Source organism: Physeter macrocephalus, chromosome 11 (assembly GCF_002837175.3).
Source record: "Physeter macrocephalus isolate SW-GA chromosome 11, ASM283717v5, whole genome shotgun sequence".
Classification (NCBI taxonomy): Eukaryota; Metazoa; Chordata; class Mammalia; order Artiodactyla; family Physeteridae; genus Physeter; species Physeter macrocephalus.
In genome coordinates this window covers 2,680,641-2,700,442 of record NC_041224.1, presented here as the reverse complement: position 1 = coordinate 2,700,442, position 19,802 = coordinate 2,680,641, and the positions used below count along the sequence as shown (strand labels likewise).

The following is a 19,802-nucleotide window of genomic DNA, read 5'->3' as shown; positions in this document are numbered from 1 at the left end:
TCTTTAACCCATTTTGTGTTTATTCTTGTGTGTGGTGTTAGGGAGTGTTCTAATTTCATTCTTTTACATGTAGCTGTCCAGTTTTCCCAGCACCACTTATTGAAGAGGCTGATGGCTCTCCATTGTATATTCTTGCCTCCTTTATCAAAGATAAGGTGACCATATGTGCATGGGTTTATCTCTGGGCTTTCTATCCTGTTCCATTGATCTATATTTCTGTTTTTGTGCCAGTACTATACTGTCTTGATTACTGTAGCTTTGTAGTATAGTCTGAAGTCAGGGAGCCTGATTCCTCCAGCTCCGTTTTTCTTTAAAGTCACCTATTCTTTATCAGAAAAGAAAATCAAACAAGTGTCAGCAGGATTGCAGTATTCTATAGAACTGAGGATGACAAATATCAGCTCATAGGCCCACACACTGCCTGTGTCCTTCCCTACCTCCTCCAACCCTATTCAGCTGTTGAATTTCTGCTCTGTTCTCCATTTTCCATTTGTTTTCCATTTTTTACTATTGAATATCTACCTTGCTTTTTTCTTTTTTTAATGCCACTCAACCATTCATGCATCACCTGCTTTCCTGGAGCTTTCACTGGCAATGCAAGATAATGTTACATTGAAATAAATCACCTATTAGAACCCTTCAGCCTGAGAAAAGTTCTTCTTAGCTAAATAATGTTGGTGTTCCCAAACTGTGAAACTCAGCGGTCATGCTCATTTACACAGTTCCATTATAGAGCCTGTACTCCAAATGCACTCTAAACATTGGGGCCCCATGTGGCTCAGTCTCTGTAAAGAATCACACATAAAGAAGCCTGGCCTGGCTGGCCCAAAATGATTTCATAATATATTCTAACTTTTTCTCTCTCAACCAAACAACAAAGGAGATTCAACTCCTACCTCAGAACAACTGTTCTCAGAACTATTTTCTCCATTCTTCTGTTTTCTTACCCTCCACATGATAAACTCTTATATTCCAGAGTTGCTTACATACCAGCCTCCAAAGTGCTCTCTTCAGCTTTAGTTCCCTGTGACTTTTCTCTTTATCTCCCTGCTTCATCCTTTCTCTTTCAGCCGTCTGATTTAGCCTCTTTATTCCCTTCATCCCTTGCTACCGTTTCCTTTCCTGTTTCTTCTTTCTCCCTAGTTTTCTAATTTGTGTCTCAAAAGGTTAGGCAATCAAGTTGGCAAATACCCTCTTTTAGTTCTAAGGAAGACACATGTGACTCGAGCAACTGTGAGTCAAAGGGAGATGAAAAATCTGGTCCCCCTCAGCACGTTTACTCAACTGTTTGTCCCTTCACTGGACCGGGAGCTTCTTGAGAAGGTGTCACATTTACCTTTGTGCCTGCAACACCCAACATAGGGCCTGGCACGGAACGGCACTCAATCACTGTTAACTTAATGATGAATGTTATTATTTTCTAACTAATTTTAAGGATTTCCTAAATAGAAACTCATGAAAAAATGAACTTGGTTTAATCTATAACATAACCAAGAATGTAAATAAACTTTAAGAGGCCTGTGGAGAGTCTAAGTCTCCTAATCCATAGATTATTTGTTGTGATATTAATTGGTCAGGGGGGCCTTACCACTTAGACAGTCTCTTTCTTCATCTCGGTCTAGATACCTATGTCTGTGGTATGTCAGATCACAGGTCACCACATGAAGACATAAAAGAAGCATTTAGTTGATGACTTGCCCAAACTTTGTGAAAAGTTTGAATTATGAGTTCAACTTTAGCTTCTTTGGATTCTAAGGTTGGTCAAGTTCAAAAAGTAGAAAAATCCTATGTGAACAAGTTACCACCTCACACTGGTCAGAATGGCCATCATTAAGAAGTCTACAACTAACAAATGCTGGAGAGGGTGTGGAGCAAAGGGAACCCTCCTACACTGTTGATGCAAGTGTAAGTTGGTGCAGTCACTATGGAAAACAGTATGGAGGTTCCTCAGAAAGCTAAAAATAGAATTACCATATGGTCCAGCAATCCCACTCCTGGGCAAATATCCAAAGAAAACCGTAATTTGAAAAGATACATGCACCCCAATGTTCACAGCAGCACTATTCATCAATACAATAGTTGAGACATGGAAGCAACCTAAATGTCCATCAACAGAGGAGTGGATAAAGAAGATGTGGTAAATATATACAATGGAACACTACTCAGCCATAAATAAGAAAAAAACAATGCCATTTAAAGCACCATGGATGGACCTAGAGATTGTCATACTAAGTAAAGTCAGAAAGAGAAAGATAAATACCATATGGTACCACTTATATGTGGAATCTAAAATATGACACAAATGAACCTGTCTATGAAACAGAAACATAATCACAGACATATAAAACAGAGGAGGTTGGGGGAGGGATGGAGTGCGAGGCTGGGGTTAGCAGATGTAAGCTTTTATATACAGAATGGATAAACAACAAGGTCCTACTGTATAATGCAGAGAACTATATTCAATATCCTATGATAAACCATAATGGAAAAGAACATAAAAAAGAATGTATATATGTGTATAACTGAGTCACTTTGCTGTACAGCAGAAAGTAGCACAACACTATAAATCAACTATACATCAATTGAAAAAAAAAAAACCCTGTGTGATGTAGAGCCATCCAAAGCTGCCCTTTACTACAGACACAGATGCAGAAGGACATGATCAATTCCTGCTGTCCACAGTCCCCAGGCTCTTCCTTCACCTCCTGTACTGCCTGGATAGACCTTTCCCTTCCTGTCCTCTGCCATCTTTGGGGCCACAGTTCCTTGAATATTTGCTATTGTAAACCTTTGAGAGGAAACAAGCATGTGATGTCGTATGGGGAGAGCATTACAGAAACATTTGCTTATTTAATGAGGCCAAAGGCCCTTAGCACCTTCAAGCTGAGGCATTATCTAGTGATTTAGTTTAATCCACCAAAATGCATATGATGAAGTAGGAGAAAAGTGGGTTCCTTGAGAAGTGAGACTCTATTTGATTTTTCTTTGTATCTTCAACCAACAGTCTTGTGCCTGGCCTATAGCTGCCACTCAATAAATGCTTGTTGAATGAAAGAGTAATTTACCCTCATGGACCAGATAATACATTACCGAACACACTGGACTTGGTATATGCAGTAATAGAGGTGGAGATGGGAGTGTGATGGGAGCAAAGAGGAGGAGGAGATTTAATGGTTGGCATGAAAAATGTTCTTTAACCTCCCATATTATATGCCCAAGTTCAACAGCAGCACTCATAAAAGGAAAAGCCCTGTCATATATTTATCTGCCAAAATTTTGATTGCAGGTTGCTGTTCACAGAGGGAAACTAAAATTAGAAAAAAGAAACTGCATGGGTTTTGATATGAAGGAAGAATATAGTTTTTACAACATACTTATGGGAAAAACCAAACCCAAAATACAGAAGCGACCTCCGTTCCCCGAAGGCACTGGGTGGAGGATGTTGAACTAAGTGAGGTTCTCATGCAGATTATAACGGAGTAGAGAAAAAAGGAACACAGCAGGGTCAAGTGAGATGACATACGAAAGGAAGAAAAATGATCAAAACGGACAACTCTTTTGTCCGGAAGAAATGCCTTTATGTTTCACTTGAAGGCCTGCAAATTACCTTCTCAGAAGGCATTTAACCCATATTTAATGCAGTGAAACAGACAAAAGAGGTTCTACTGTCTCAGACTCTCGTTTGGTTTAAAACCCATTCCTTGAACCATTCCTTCCTTCCTTCCTTCTTTTAGGTCCTTTGGTGGGTGAAACCTTATCTTGGTGAGTTCACATAGGGGAGAAGCTTGGACCTTAGAACAGGTCTCTGAAAGATGGGTGAATCACCCTGAACCATTTCTGAATTGAAGCAGGTTTTTCCCTAGGTCTTACTATCCAGTTGCTTTTGGCACTGGAAACACTGTTTCACACTTTTATGGCCTTGACATAACCCATGATGAATCATATTGACAGAGCATTATGATTTTCACATCTCTTCACCATAGTCAACTCTTTATAGTCAGAGTGGCAACAGCAGATGAGATTTAATTGGCTACTTATAACAGACCTGTACAATTAACCACGCAAGATAAAACATTAACCTTAGGCTTGAGACAACATTTTTTTAGAATAGTGAGAACAAAGTATAATGAGATTTTTAATGACTCTTGAAAGCGCCTTAAGGCGGAGAATTAAAACTTCTCCCCAGGCTTAAATTAGGCTAGATGTTTTGGTTCTGGGAATGTGCTGGTATCAGTTCTTCTTCCTCTAGCTTTTAGATATTGAAATCTGGATTCAGACTTGATGTGAAAAGGTTGCATCTCTGTAACATGGTTCTCTAGTTCTTGGGCAAAATTCTCACCTTCAAGTTCACTGTTGAATTGAATAATCTGTCTGGAATCTAGCGGGAAGGGGAAAGTGGGTCTTCTGACTTATTACATAGTCTGGTGAATAACCAAACACAACATACGCAGGCTGTCAAGTTTCAAGTAAATAGAATGTAACTTAAAATGTCTTTGACTCAGAGCTGTTGGGATTTTTCTGTGGTTACAGCTCAGCCTTATACCAGCTTTCACCAAAGTGTCGTCCCATGAACAAACCCTGCATTCTCATACTTTTCCTTTGTATATGCTCTTCCGTTTGTCCAGAAATATCTTTTCCCTTCTTTCTGTTTAGAAGTGACCTCTTCTGTGAAGTCCTTGTTTCCCTCACCAGAATCCCTCCCAATCCAGCTAGCTGCTCTTTTATAGTACCATAACATTTTTTAAACTATTTTTATTGTGATAAAATATAGTTATAAATTTTATCATTTTAACCATTTTTCGATGCACAGTTGAGTGGCATTAAGCACACTCACACGTGTTGTGCCACCATCACCACCATCCATCTCCAGCACTTTTTCGTCCTCCTAAATGGAAACTCTATAGCCATTAATCAATAACTCCCCGTCTGTCCTTCTCCCAGCCCTTAGCAGTCACCACTCTACTTTCTGTCACTATGAATTTGACCACTCTAGGGACCACATGCATGGCAGTCGTACAGTATTTGAGCTTTTGTGACAGGCTTATTTCACGTGGCATAGTGTCCTCAAGAGTCATCCATGTTGTAGCATGAGTCAGCATTTTCTTCCTTTTCAAGGATGAATAACATTTCATTGCATGTTGACACGTACATTTTGTTTATTCATTCATGTATTGATAGACCCTTGCATTGCTTTTACCTTTTGGCTATTATGAATAGTGCTGCTATTAACGTTGGTGTGCAAATGTCTGTTCAAGTCTTTGCTTTTGATTCTTTTGGATATACACCCAGAAATGAAATTTCTGGATCATGCAATAATTTGATTTTTAATTTTTTGTGGAACTGCCATACTGTTTTCCATAGAGGCTGCATCATTTTACATTCCCACCAACAGTGCACAAGGGTTCCAATTTCTCCATATCCTTGCCAACACTGGTTATGTTCTTTTATTTTTTTTTTAAATAATAGCCATTCTAATTTGTGTCAAGTGGTATCTCACTGTGAGTTTGATTTACATTTCCCTAATAATTAGTGGTGTTGAGTATCTTTTCATGTACTTATTGGTTATTTGTATATTTTCTTTGGAGAAATGTCTGTTCAGTCCTTTGCCTATGTTTTAAGTGGTTTTTTTTTCTTCCTTTTTCTTTCTTTCTTTTAGGTGTAGGAGTTTTTATATATTCTGGATATTAATCTCTTATCAGATACATGATTTGTAAATATTCTCTCCCATTCTGTGGATTGGCTTTTCACCCTGTTGATAGTATATTTTGATGCATGAAAGTTTTACATTTTGATGTAATCAAATTTATATATTTTTACTTTTGTTGCTCGTGCTTTTGGTGTCATATCCAAGAAGTCATTAACAACTCCAATGGCATGAAGCCTTTCCCCAATGTTTTCTTCTAAGAATTTTATCATTTTAGTTCTTATATTTAGATTTTTGATCCATATTACATTTTTTGCATATGGTGTAAAGTATGGGTCCAACTTTACTCTTTTGACATGGATATTCAGTGTTCCCAGCACTGTTTGTTGAAAATGTCCATAACATTTTGCACAGATTATGTACAAAATATGTATAATTATGAATTTTCCTATCTGGAGTAATGTACTCATAAACTGACTCTCATGCAGGAGTAGGAGGTGGGACAGAGAGAAGCCCTGATTTGGGACAGAGGCCTAGAATTATTTTCTTTGTATTTCTAGTACCTGACATATACTCAATACTCAATTTCACTTGTTATATATCATTTGTGTGTCTTCTATGTGTCAGGCAGTTGTACTAGGTACTGAGTACATAATGATGCAAAAAGCATACATGGTCCCTAACTTCATGCATCTTACAATCTAGGGAAAAGAGAAATAATACAGCAATAAACCAGAAAATAACTAATAATTACCCATCATGATAAGTAAGATGAAGGCAATATACAGGGTACAGAGATGGAATTGCTTACACAATCCCTCTAAAGAAAAGGAATTAGGGGAAAAAAAGCAAGATGCTTCTATATGTGAAGAGAAGGAACTGATTATGCAAAGTGCCAGGGAAGAATGCTTTGGGCAGGGGAACAACACACGCAAAGGCCTTGAGGCACATGACCATGGTCTCTCAGAGGAGCTTTGTTGGGCTGCACCCCACAGGCCTACAAGCCCTGTACTCGCCCAGCCTCAAGACTGAAGAAAAAGCCCGGAATCAGCAACACAGACATCAACAGTTTAACGGATGGGGGAGCTTACGTGTTTTAAGCAAGGTCCTGGAGTGACACCCCGCTGTGTGCAGCGGATGGCAGCAGGATGTGGTGGCAGGCTTTGCTCCCGGGGGGAGGGGGAGGTTTCCAATTATAGGGAGAATTGACATCAGGTTGGGTCATCAGTTATCAGCGAAACCAGCAGAGGAGCACACCCTTCACCACCGCTTTGATAAACTATCCTGGTGGAGATGTTCTGATCTAAAGTTAGAACAATCACTGGCTGGGGCAGGGGCAAGTATGTAGGAAGGTCAGTCATGTGCATAGGGTGAAGCAGGCGCTGGTCCGGCAGGGCACGTACAGAGAGCAAGAGAACGGTCATCTTGAGTGGCCCGACCATGAACTCCACCCCTACACACCCTGCACGACCGACCGTTACAGTCTTGGTCCACCCTTCTTCTGCATATCCCTGGGGTCAGGTATGCAGGGGCTACTGCAACCAGATACCACAAATACAATACAGACACCAGCAGCCAAAGAGTATCGTGAATAAGATGCCTAGTATGCCAAGAACTGTCATTTGCCAGGATGTGGGCAAATTTTGGAGCCAAGCGCTTACTGGGTCACTGGAGAGAACAGCCGGCAGCAGTGCCCCATCCAGTTATAAGGAAGGTAAGGCCACCCCTGGCTTTCACAAACCCAGAGCCAACCCCCGGCGAGGGGAAGGCCTGACTCTAAAAGAAACAGCCTGGTGGCCGAGCTTTCAAGCTGACCTTCGCCTCTGCTGTTAGCTCAGCCTCTGTGGCCTTTCTTAATATAAAAGGCAACAGTCAGCCCACAGTGTGGCCACCAGCTTATTACTGAACTTTTTTTCCCCACGGTAGCGGCGGCCAATATCTCAACAGCCTTGGGGTGTCTATATGAGTTCTCTGGACTCTCTTGGCGGCCCCCATTCATCATCCACCCCAGGGCCCCATACGCTCGTGGACGGCCACCCCCAGATCACCCTGGAACTTTGGGGATTACCTCCCACAACTTTCAGCTCCCACATCAGTGGACGGCCACCCCGGGATCACACCCACAACTTTCGGGCCCCATGTGCTATCGTGGTTGGGCCCCTGCAACTTTCCATCTCCCGGCCGGCCTGATTTCCCCGACAGCTTGGCGCTCACAGGAGTTTCCTGGGTCTCTTGGCTGCTCCACCAGGTGTTGGGCGGTACCACAGCAGGCCAGCAAGGCCTGTGCTTACCCATCCTCAAAACCAAAGAAAGAGCCTGGAGTCAGTGACAGAGACATCAGTGGCTTCATGGACGGGGGGAGCTTACCTGTCTGAAGCAAGGTCCTGGAGTGACACCCCACCGTGTGCAGCAGACAGCGAATAGGACATGGCGGCAGGCTTCGCTCCTTGCGGGAGGGGGAGGTAGCCAATTACAGGGGGAATTGACATCAGGTTGGCTTATTGGTTACCAGGGAAACCAGCAGAGGAGCCCCTTATCATCCCTTTGATAAGCTAATGGGTGGAGCTATTCTGATTTAAAGTTAGAACAATCACCAGCTGGGGCAGGGGCAAGTATGTAGGAAGGTCAGTCATGTGAGCAGGCGTAGGTGAAGCAGGTGCTGGTCAGGCAGGGGATGTACAGAGAGCAAGAGAACAGCCATCTCAGGTGATCTGACCATACACGGAGGCCACGTCGCTGAGGAGGGGAAGCAGGGAGAGGGGCCCACGATGTGAGGTTGGAGAGGTTGGCGGGGGCTACATCATACACGGCCTCGGAGGCCACTGTTAGGCGCTGGGAATTTATTCAAAGTGTAATGAAAAGTCACTGAAGGATTCTAAGTAGAAAGCAGGCATAAATGGATTTTTAAAAGTGAATTTTTCTGGGGACTTCCTGGGTGGCACAGTGGTTAAGAATCCGCCTGCCAATGCAGGAGACACGGGTTCAATCCCTGGTCTGGGAGGATCCCACATGCTGCGGAGCAACCAAGCCCGTGTGCCACAACTACTGAGCCTGTGTCCCACAACTACTGGGCCCGTGTGCCACAACTACTGTAGCCTAAACGTCTAAAGCTCGTGCTCCACAACAAGAGAAGCCACCACAATGAGAAGCCCACACACTGCAATGGAGAGTAGCCTCCGCTCACTGCAACTAGAGAAAGCCTGCGTGCAGCAACGAAGACCCAACACAGCCAAAAATAAATAAATAAAATAAAATAAATAAATTTATTTTTTTTTAAAAGTGAATTTTTCTGGCTGTGTGGATTAGTTGAGTGGATTAGTGGAAAGCTATTGCTGAAGTGGGAGCAAAGAGGCTTTTGAAGGGCTGTAGGTGAGATTTAGCTGTGAGAGGAGGGAGAGAGAGAAAGAGAAGTGGGCAGATTTGAGACTTTATTTTGAAAGTAAAACAGAGGAACTTTATGATGGATTAGGTTTCAGAAAATTAGGGGGTCAAAGTGCCCTTTAGTCAGTAACTTTGGGAAAAGAAAGTTGGAAAAACAAGTAGTTCACCCTTTATAGAAGCTGTGTGCCCAGCCCTGAGGTAGGCGCTATAACTTATATTGTAGAATCTAAAAACAATGATACAAATGAACTTATTTACAAAATAGACTCACAGACATAGAAAACAAGTTTATGGTTACCCAAGGGGAAGGGGGGGAGGGATAAATTAGGAGTTTGGGATTAAAATATACATGGGACTATATATAAAACATAATCAATAAGGACCTACTGTATAGCACAGGGAACTATATTCAATATCTTATAATAACCTATAATGGAAGAGAATATAAAAAAAGAATTTATATATATAGTTTTATATATATATATAAAACTGAATCACTTTGCTGTACATTTGAAACTAATACAACATGGTAAATCAACCATATTTCAATAAAAATTAAAAAGAAATAAAAGAGGTAAATGATGTAATATTTATGCATAGAAATTCACACTCTAGTGGCTCCAAGACTTGCAAATTGTAATAATCAGAGTACACCAAGTCATAAACTAATGCTCTTTTTGAGGTTGAGGGTATAAGTGTGAACAGAATTCTGAAAACAAAGATTTGGGTGGGTTGATTAGGGATGAAAGTTTCTTGGGGGAATAAAGTCTCTGAGGGAAGCACAAGGCTCAGATGGGCAGACAGGAGAAGCCACAGGCCCTCACAAGTGTGAGCAACCAGAAAACCACTGAGGGTTTTCTGGAGGGTTGCATGTGAAGTGGACAGGAAGGCAACTGTAGGGTCGCTGGCTGGAGATTACTGGAGAGTCAATGGGAATTGGCATTAGTATCATCAGAGTTTGGGGTGCTTAACAATTTACAAAATCCTTTCCCTTGATTTAATTCATTCAGTCCTCATCATGAAATAGGCAAGGCAACAGTGTTATTCCCTTATTTTACAGACTGAAGATGGAGGATTTAAATGGGGAGGTGTTTCACCCAAGTTTACATGGCCAGAGGTTGAATTAGAATTAGAACCCAAATCTTTTTACCCTCTTAGCTCTTCTCTTTTCACTACAAAACTTGTTTCGCTGAGGCAGAACAAGTGGTTTGGGTATATATTTTGTTTTTGGGGGGAGACGGTGATGGATATTTTTGAAAAAGGACTATAATGATTTCATTTAAAATTGAAAGCCATGTCAGGTTGGATTACAAGGTATTGATCACGTTTACTTTCAGAGCTATGGGCAATATGTCATTTTCCCCCCAGCACTATTTGGACACCAAGAAGCCAGAGGCCAGATTTCTAAATTAAGAAGGCTTTAACATCCTGACCCAGTGCTTTAAGTTATTTACAAATAACATTCTGACCGAGTGCTTTAAGTTATTTACAAAACCACTACTAAGGAAATAAAACAAACCTTGCAGTAGAGATTTCCTTCTGAATTAACTGCATGATTTGATAAAGCTAAAAAAAGCCCCTGGTTATGTTCAGCTTCAGTAGACTTCACCAGAATGACTGAATGGCCAAACTATGATTTTTTTATATGACTTCCTAATTAGCTCAATTCTCTTCTCTCATTTTGACTACACGGTGGTTTTCATACAGATTCTGAAAGCATTTTTCAGATGGGAGTCTTTTCTAGAAGGTGGTGGTTAAAACCAAATTTTGGTTTTAACTGAAAATACACTTTACATGGTAACCATGTCCCCGTTAGATTTGAATCTCTGTACTTTCTCTATAGAGTCTTAGTGTATGGGTATCACCTATTTTTTAAGAATTCTGAATTTCTTAATCTATTATAAAATATTGTTGTTTATGTGTAGCTCATATGTGTGCATGTATGTGTGTATATGTGTGTCTATATATACAAGAATCACGCTTTGCTTGTTTTAAATTCAACAAACATATATTAAAAGATTACTAGGAACAAGCCCTATAAGCATGGACACAAAACTCTTAACCCAGCACAGGATGTGATGAATATAGTAAGCATGAGAGATAGAGAGCCATGGAAAATTGAAGACGTGAGGAAACCCCTGTGGTTGAAAGGAAATACTTTACACATTCAAGCGGCATCTAGAAGAATGGGTAGTATTTTGTCAGGTAGAGAGGGAGGTAGGGCATGCCCAGCAGGAAACAGCAAGGACTAAGGCCCAGGAGTGAGAAAGGGATAAATGCATTAAAAGATCCAGGAATAATCAAAGTGTACAGGTTCTCTGGGGATAGGTCGGATGGTGAAAGGAAACACTGGAAACATGTTTAAGACACTTTTTTTAAAGTGAATTTAATTCACAGTAGGTGATATGGGACTACTGAAATATACGGAATAGCAGAGTTGACAAAAATCGTGGTGGCTTTGATATTTAAAAAGGATCGGAGGGACTTCCCTGGCCGTCCAGTGGTTAGGAATCCGCACTTCCTCTGCAGGGGGCACGGGCTCTCTCCCTGGTTGGGGAACTAAGCTCCCATGTGCAGCCTAAATAAATAAATAAAGGGATTGGAGCAGGGAAAATCAGTTGCTATGGGATTGATTAAGAGAGAACTCTAAGAATCCGAGTTAGCAATAACAAGGCCTGATGGAGGATAAAGGCAGCTAAGAGGGTCGAGGGACTGGGTGTGATAGATTAATTTTAACGACAGTGAGGTACAGTTGTTGACACAAGCTCAGCTATGGTTATTTCATCCCCAAACATGTTTAGTCAGGCATTTCTACCTTTTGTCAGTGCAACATGTTTTCTCGAGTGTACTTTCCTAACCTGGCTGCCATCCTGTATGAGATCAAATTTGTGAGAAGCAGAGGCAAAACAGCTTCAGTATTATACTCTGCTCACTGGGCTAATTCTGCTGAACATTTGCTTCCCTTTTGACTTTTGAGGTTCTTCTGAAGATGGGGAAAGGAACAATCTTACCCAGCAAACCATCCTTCAGTTAAGGTTACATAAGTAGAAAAGGATAAATGTGTATAGAAAGGAAAGGCCTGAGGCCGGGGCAGGGAATTCAGATGGACAACTTGAGCTTAGAGAAATGTCCAGAAATCAATTCCAAGCCTCTACCTATCCCTCCTCTGCAAGTCTGCTGTCTCTAAACCTACCTCAAGGCCCAGCATACCCTTTTCCTGATGGTCATGAGCCATTTAGACCAACACTCGTGGTCCAGCACGGAGTCAACTGCAACCCAGTATGGACCCCAGCTCAGCTCGGCAACCTGCTCCTACCTTGATCTTTGTTTTCAAGGTTCTGTTCTTGGAAACTTTCTGGTACCTCCTCTTCCCTTGGCCCTGAACCCTGCTTCATTCTCATCTGTTCTCTTGAGTCCCTGACTGGGAATGTGAGTCCGGGCTCCTGACACATCACCTGATGAGTAATCTACCTGGATAGCCAGCATCGCCTACCCTGCTTTTCCCGAAGCTCTTCTTTTGCCACCCGCTTCAGATGCACTGCTATCACCCTCTCACCCTGCTTCTCCCGATGCTTGGACTATGAACAGAAATACCACATTCTCCAGGTCACCATGTGGGTGCCTCTAACCACACACGGTCGCTCTGCCTACCACAGGGTGGGTTTCCTGAAATCTGAGCCACTCCAAGGACACCTCTGCTCTTACTGGCTTTGCCTGATGATTCCTGGGTTGAAATAGGGAAAAGAAAGTTTCAAGAAGTCAGGCACAAGAAAGGAGCTATGGAGGCGATGTGGTGCTATGTGAGAGAGACGGGAAATACGCCAGCTGTGCCAGCTTTTTCACTTGGTCATTTTTCTTAACACTGGAAGCTCAACCTTCAGTCACTTCTCTAGATATGAATGGATTTCAAAGAATTTTTGATGTGTTTGTTTTACTTTATTAAAAATAGAATAGGGATGTATTTTCATAGCAATATAATTTGTAGCACGGTATTCAGTCTGAAACTCAATACATCTTCTCAACTTAGGACTGAAAAAAAGAGTCTGTTTCACCAAAATCATAGGGGGAGGCATGGGGACTGGTGGAGGGTACCACTGTGTGGATGTGATGTGGTTCTGAGTCTATGCCTACCCAACTCCATTCTTCTCGGTCAGACAGGTATGCAAGAGAGTTTCCATCACTGATACTAGTTATGCAAACTGGTGGCACTATGTAAAAAGGTAATGACTGTGAGTGATGTGTGTGTACGTGTGTGTGCACTACTGTTATTTTTTTTTAAAATTTATTTATTTTTGGCTGTGCTGGGTCTTCGTTGCTGTGCGTGAGCTTTGTCTAGTTGCAGTGAGCGGGGGCTACTCTTCGTTGCAGTGTGTGGGCTTCTCATTGCAGTGGCTTCTCTTGTTATGGAGCGTGGGCTTTAGGTGCACGGGCTTCAGTAGTCTGGCACACGGGCTCAGTATTTGTGGCTCACGGGCTCTAGAGTGCAGGCTCAGTAGTTGTGGCGCACAGGCTTAGATGCTCCGCGGCACATGGGATTTTCCCGGATCAGGGCTCAAACCCGTGTCCCCTGCATTGGCAGATGGATTCTTCACCACTGCACCACCAGGGAAGCCTGCTGGACTACAGCTATTTTTAAAGAGAAATATTTAACTATTTGGAGCAGACTGATCAAATACTACTTGCCACCCTCTTCCTTTTAAAAGGAGGAAGAAACCATTCATTTCTAAGTGTGGTACTGAACTAGAACATCCCTCAGATACTCTTCTAGTTATTTTTATTTTTCCCAAAAGCTGTCCAGGTGAATATGTGTACAAATATCTTTTCTCATTGATTTTTTTCTTTGAGGAATACAGAAACCCAACCGTGTGTCTATTATGGGAGCCAGGAATCACTTTTATGTAGTTGCAAAGTAACCTATTGCAAGGAGACTAGCTGTTACTGAAATTCAAAGATGCAAATCTGAAAATACCATGCAACAGTCTAGGAATTATTTATTCAGGACAATACCTAAGAGGGAAAAAGTTCTTGATCTGCAATAGGCAAAGTTATAAATTTTGACAGTAGCAATGACTGCTATAGAAAGAATAGTAATTTCCCCCTGGGTTATTATGATGTTAACAGATCTGAAAATGTTTAGCATTCTTGTTAGAGATATTAATATTAGCATCACATTAACCACTATGTCAAGGACTTTAATTACATTTTAAATGTTACTCAATATTCCAAATTTTTTTATTCAATAAATATTTATTGAGCATCTACTGTATGTCAGGTATAATATTAGTGCTGGGGATACAATGGTGGACAGGACAAGTTCTCTTCTCTCATGAATTTCCCTGCAATGACAGTAACCACTTAGGCACATGTGGTCTTTAAACATTATAGAATAATGTTCTATACATTAGAACAAAAATAAACAAATGGGACCTAATTAAAAGCTTTTTCAAAAAATAAACAAATAAAAATAAACAAATGGGACCTAATTAAAAGCTTTTTCACAGCAAGGGAAACCATAAACAAGAAGACAACCTACAGAATGGGAGAAAATATTTGCAAATAATGTGACTGACAGGGGATTAATCTCCAAAACATACAAACAGCTCACATAGCTCAATTAAAAACAACAACAACAACAACAAAATAACCCAATCAAAAAATGGGCAGAAGATCTAAATAGACATTTCTCCAAAGAAGACCTATAGATGGCCAAAAGACACATGAAAAGATGCTCAACATCGCTTATTATTAGAAAAATGCACATCAAAACGGCAATGAGGTCCCACCTCACACCAGTCAGAATAGCCAACATCAAAAAGTCTACAAACAATAAATGCTGGAGAGGACGTGGAGGAAAGGGAATCCTCCTACACTGTTGGTGGGAATATAAATTGGTGCAGCCACTGTGGAGAACAGTATGGTGGTTCCTTAAAAAACTAAAAATAGAACTACCGTATGACCCAGCAATTCCACTACTGGGCATATATCCAGAGGAAAACATAGTTCAAAAAGATACATGCATCTCAATATTCATAGCAGCACTATTACAGTAGTGAAGACATGGAAGTAACCTAAATGTCCATCGACAGAAGAATAGATAAAGAAGATGTAGTACATGTATACAATGGAATATTACTCGGCTGTAAAAAAGAATGAAATAATGCCATTTGCAGCAACGTGGATGGACCTAGAGATTATCATATTAAGTGAAGTTAGCCAGACAGAGAAAGACAAATGTCATTTATTATTGCTTATACGTGGAATCTAAAAAAATGATACAAATGAACTTATCCACAAAACAGAAATAGACTCACAGACACAGAAAACAAATTTATGATTACTGAAGGGGAAAGGTAGTGGGGATAAATTAGAAGTTTGGGATTAAAAGATACACACTACTATATATAAAATAGATAACCAACAAGGACCTACTGTATAGCACAGGGAACTATACTCAATACCCTGTAATGACATATAATGACAGAGAATCTAAAAAAAGAATATATATTCTTTTTATATATATATATTTATTCTTTTTTATTTATGTTTAGCTGAATCACTTTGCTGTACACCTGAAACTAACACATTGTAAATCAACTATACTGCAATAAAATTTTTTTAAAAAATTTCAAAAAATTAAAAATTGAAAAATAAATTTAAAAAAGAATACAGTTATAAGAGCTTAACGTATTCATTAATTAGGCAAATGATTATTAACAGGCAGGCAGCATACTGAGGACACCGCATGAATAGAATGAACAGAGTCCCTGCCCTCAGCAAGTGGACTCTGCCCATTAGTAGAGACAGACAGGGGAATGGACTCTTAGAAGACATTGTTGTGTCACTTGAGGAAGCAGCTGGCGTGTGGGGGAAACATGAGAGGCCCCCAACCATGCCTTTAGGACTCAGCAAAGGTTTCCCAGAAAAAGAAAGGTCCAAGCTGAGACCCACCCCCCCAAATATACAGGGATTAGTCAGAGCTTTGGGTACAGAGCAGCTTGTGTAAAGGCCTGAAAACAAGATCACTAAAAGAAATGCAACATGACCAGCACAGAGAATGTTCGGGAAGGGTGCTAGGAGTGGCTGGAGAGGCAAGAGAAGCTGAGCCATCAGCACTTTGCATGCGATTCTGAAGCACTGGACTCGATTATATGGTGTAATGGGAAACAACTGATGCATTTTAAACACGGAAGAGACATGTTTAGGAACAGGTCTGTGTAAGGAATATACTTACATTCCCACTCCATCTCTGAAAGCTTTGTAACCCCAAAGTATGGTTTTTATGTATGTTTTAATTTGGCATGGGACTCGGGCTCAGATGTTTCAACTTATCTGAAGTCAAATGTCCATTTAAAGTTACTGTTTACAGAGTAAACTGCCTTTTTAGTTGGGATGTTTTTCCTTGCTGCCGTGCCCTAGGAAGCACCATAATCTCGGGTCTCTATTTAGACGTTCCGTAGTGGATGCCCTCCTAGTTTAGAATGTGAGCACAGAGGTTCAAGTGATCCCACAAAAGGCAAATGCTTGGAATGTTTGTTCCTGTCACAAAATGTATTCCAGAGATGTGCAATTTCTGTCCACAAATGTTCCTTATTTTCTTCTGTAACATCTGCATGAGATCCTCACCTTAATACTGTGGACTAAAGTGTTGCTTGCCATATCACTAAACAAAGGATGTTGCAGCCATCAAGCCATCACGTTACAGCCGCCCTGACGGTGAGCCCTGAGGGAACTCAGGGTGGAGGCAGGATGCCCCCCCATCTAGCAGTCAGCTGCTGCAGCCACCCCAACGGTGCACCCTGAGGAGATTCAGGATGAGAAAGCACAGGATACTGGCCCCAGATAGCTGAGGTGCATATCAAAGGAATAATTTCAGAGAGCCCACACTCTTGCATCTTCCCATACATAGAAAAGCACTAAATTCCTTAACTTGAGATGTCTGGTTTTCCTTTGTTAACAGTAATCTTTTGATATTCTGACTACCTGGTCTTTTGTTGCAAAAATTCCTATATATCCAGGCTACCCCCTTGTCTCTTCCGAGCAGTCTCTCAGAATTACCTGAGATGCTGCATCCTGGGCTTAAGTCCTCAGATTTGTCCACTGAATAAAACATAACTCTCAACTTTTAGGTTGTGTTTTTTCAGTTGACAATACTAACATGCCTGTAACATGGCTGGTCCCCATTTTAACAGAGAAGGTGGGCCTTAGATTCAGTCTGTCTGCAGGCGACCACTGAGGGAGGAGGGGAGCTCGGGAAGCCTTCCAGAACCTGAATCCTGAACTGGAAAAATTGGGAAGTCATAAAATGAGGAAATCTGGTCATTAAAGTTTTGTTTATCACAAGTGAGTTAGAAGCCTTTGTCGGTTCCACTTGTGTCCTAGGGATTCAGCTCTCCTCTGGGTCTCTTGCTTAAGGTGATTTATAGCAGTGCCTGTGTGGTAAGAGAAAGTTTCTGGTATTCCTGAGATTCAAGATATATTTCTAGGCTCATCTACAATAAAGTCTTGTCTTGAGTGTATCTGATGGATCACTGGACTACCAGTATGTGATTCTGGTGTGGAATGATGTTTTTATCTTCAGTGGTGTCTATATTTGCCTTCATAAGAAATCTTTTCTTGGCAGAATAATATACCACATGTAAACCAAGATTGTACTAATGTGCCCTCCCCAGGTTCCTTTTTCTTTTCCACAATGACCTAAAGAATGCTTCTCCTGGGTGCCATGCAGGGAGGCTCGGAGCTGACTCCAGGATCTGAACTGGAGGTGCTTTAAAACAACAACAGTCCAGCTCATGGTTTTAAAGAACAAAAGTAAGTTTCTCAAGGAGTATATTGCTGACCTAATACAGACAATGGAAACTTTTAAAAACTGAAGCTTGAATTACACAACAAATGACAAAAAGAGACACATAAAGAAAAAGCTGCTGTAATCTCTAGCTACATCTCCAAGGCTGAGAATATACCTGTGCATTGATAAGTGTTTAATATCCAGAACATACTCTTTTTCTTTTAAATTCCGTCTTATCTTCAGAAATGTTAGATTTTAAAATTAATTAATAAATGGATATATATATATATATTTTTTTTCATGTGTGAATACTCTGAGCCTAGCACAGTCATTAGTATAGCCCTTGATTGACACTTGTCTTTAATCTAGTGAATTCCTCTAAGGAGCTTATGGTTTGGAAGGATTACAAGTTACACATACACACGATCCCTGGAAAATAACTACTAAGCCATAGCTGAACTATACAAAGACATGGACTCCCTGCTAAATAAAAGGATGATTTGCAAAGGAAATGAATGTTTAAATGGTAACTATAGATTCTCTCCACTAATAGTATGACTAGGTTATTTCTATGTGCACAGAATGCCCTCTGATTTTGGCAAAGAAGCATAGATTATCTGAGTTTGTGCAATAATTAAAGATGTATTTAAATCTATATACACCTTATGGATGGCTGTAAATCTATCTTTGTGGATTCTAACCAGTGATGTGCTGGTAAATGTAAAACAACTTGGTCTCCAAGAAAGGAAGAGAGAGAGAGAGAGAGAGAGAGAAAGAAGGAGGAGGAGGAGGAGGGGGGAGGGAGGCAGGGAAGGAAGGAAGGGAGGAAAGAAAAGAATAAAAGAAATGAAGAAAGAAAGCGAATGAAAGAGAAGAACTAAAGAGAGGAGAATGAAAAGCCCTGATTTTCAGTTTGCCGATTCTCATGGTATAAACGCTCCCATTATGGCCTGTTTCAAATTGCCGATGAGACTTCACTGCATGCAGAGTTGGGAAAGAGATGTACATAATCAGCTCTTGCAATAGTACAGTCTAGCTCAGGATACCACTGGCTACAACAATTTCTTATACCTCCAGTCTAGTTGTGTAGCTCAGTGCTACAGGCCTGGGTTTGTAGACATAAATATATTTGAGATAATTTTAGAAAGTCTCTCTCTCTCCTTCTCTCTCACAGCTATAGAATTAAATTTTTTAAAAAATTTTGATCATGGTAAAATAAAAATAATACAAAACTTACTGTCTTATTCATTTTTTTTGCTTTTGAATTTTATATTATTTATTTTTTTTATACAGCAGGTTCTTATTAGTCAGCCATTTTATCACCATCAGTGTATACATGTCAATCCCAATCGCCCAATTCATCACACCCCCCCACCCCCCGCTGCTTTCCCCCCTTGGTGTCCATACGTTTGTTCTCTACATCTGTGTCTCAATTTCTGCCCTGCAAAATAGTTCATCTGTACCATTTTTCTACGTTCTACATATATGCATTAATATATGATATTTGTTTTTTCTCTTTCTGACTTACTTCACTCTGTATGACAGCCTCTAGATTCATCCACGTCTCAACAAATGACCCAATTTCGTTCCTTTTTATGGCTAAGTAATATTCCATTGTATATATGTACCATATCTTCTTTATCCATTCAGTGGTCGATGGGCATTTAGGTTTCTTCCATGACCTGTCTACTGAAAATAGTTCTGCAATGAACACTGGGGTGCATGTGTCTTTCTGAATTATGGTTTTCTCTGGGTATATGCCCAGTAGTGGGATTGCTGGGTCATATGGTAGCTCTATTTTTAGTTTTTTAAGGAACCTCCATACTGTTCTCCAGAGTGGCTGTATCAATTTACATTCCCACCAACAATGCAAGAGGGTTCCCTTTTCTCCACACCCTCTCCAGCATTTATTGTTTGCAGATTTTCTGATGATGGCCATTCTGACTGCTGTGAGGTGATACCTCCCTGTAGTTTTGATTTGCATTTCTCTAA

The 19,802-nt window shown here is 40.7% G+C and overlaps 2 long non-coding RNA genes across 5 annotated transcripts in view; one reads left to right on the top strand and one right to left on the bottom strand.

The window, feature by feature from the left end:
• LOC114487125 (uncharacterized) overlaps positions 1 to 19,802 on the bottom strand; it is a 155,103-nt gene that overhangs the window by 58,709 nt on the left and 76,592 nt on the right. Inside the window, exon 4 of one of the 2 annotated variants that reach the window (XR_003681857.2) lies at positions 8,950 to 9,024. The exons of the other annotated variant lie outside the window; for it this stretch is intronic. This is a non-coding gene — a long non-coding RNA (uncharacterized lncRNA). Of the gene's footprint in view, positions 1 to 8,949; positions 9,025 to 19,802 lie in introns of those variants that run through there. 2 annotated transcript variants of the gene reach the window in all.
• The window catches only part of LOC114487124 (uncharacterized), a 96,713-nt gene that overhangs the window by 61,538 nt on the left and 15,373 nt on the right, over positions 1 to 19,802 (top strand). Inside the window, exons 2-3 of one of the 3 annotated variants that reach the window (XR_003681855.1) lie at positions 13,184 to 13,245; positions 17,695 to 17,833. This is a non-coding gene — a long non-coding RNA (uncharacterized lncRNA). Of the gene's footprint in view, positions 1 to 13,179; positions 13,246 to 17,694; positions 18,409 to 19,802 lie in introns of those variants that run through there. The other 2 variants (XR_003681854.1, XR_008618450.1) reach the window with 2 other exon arrangements.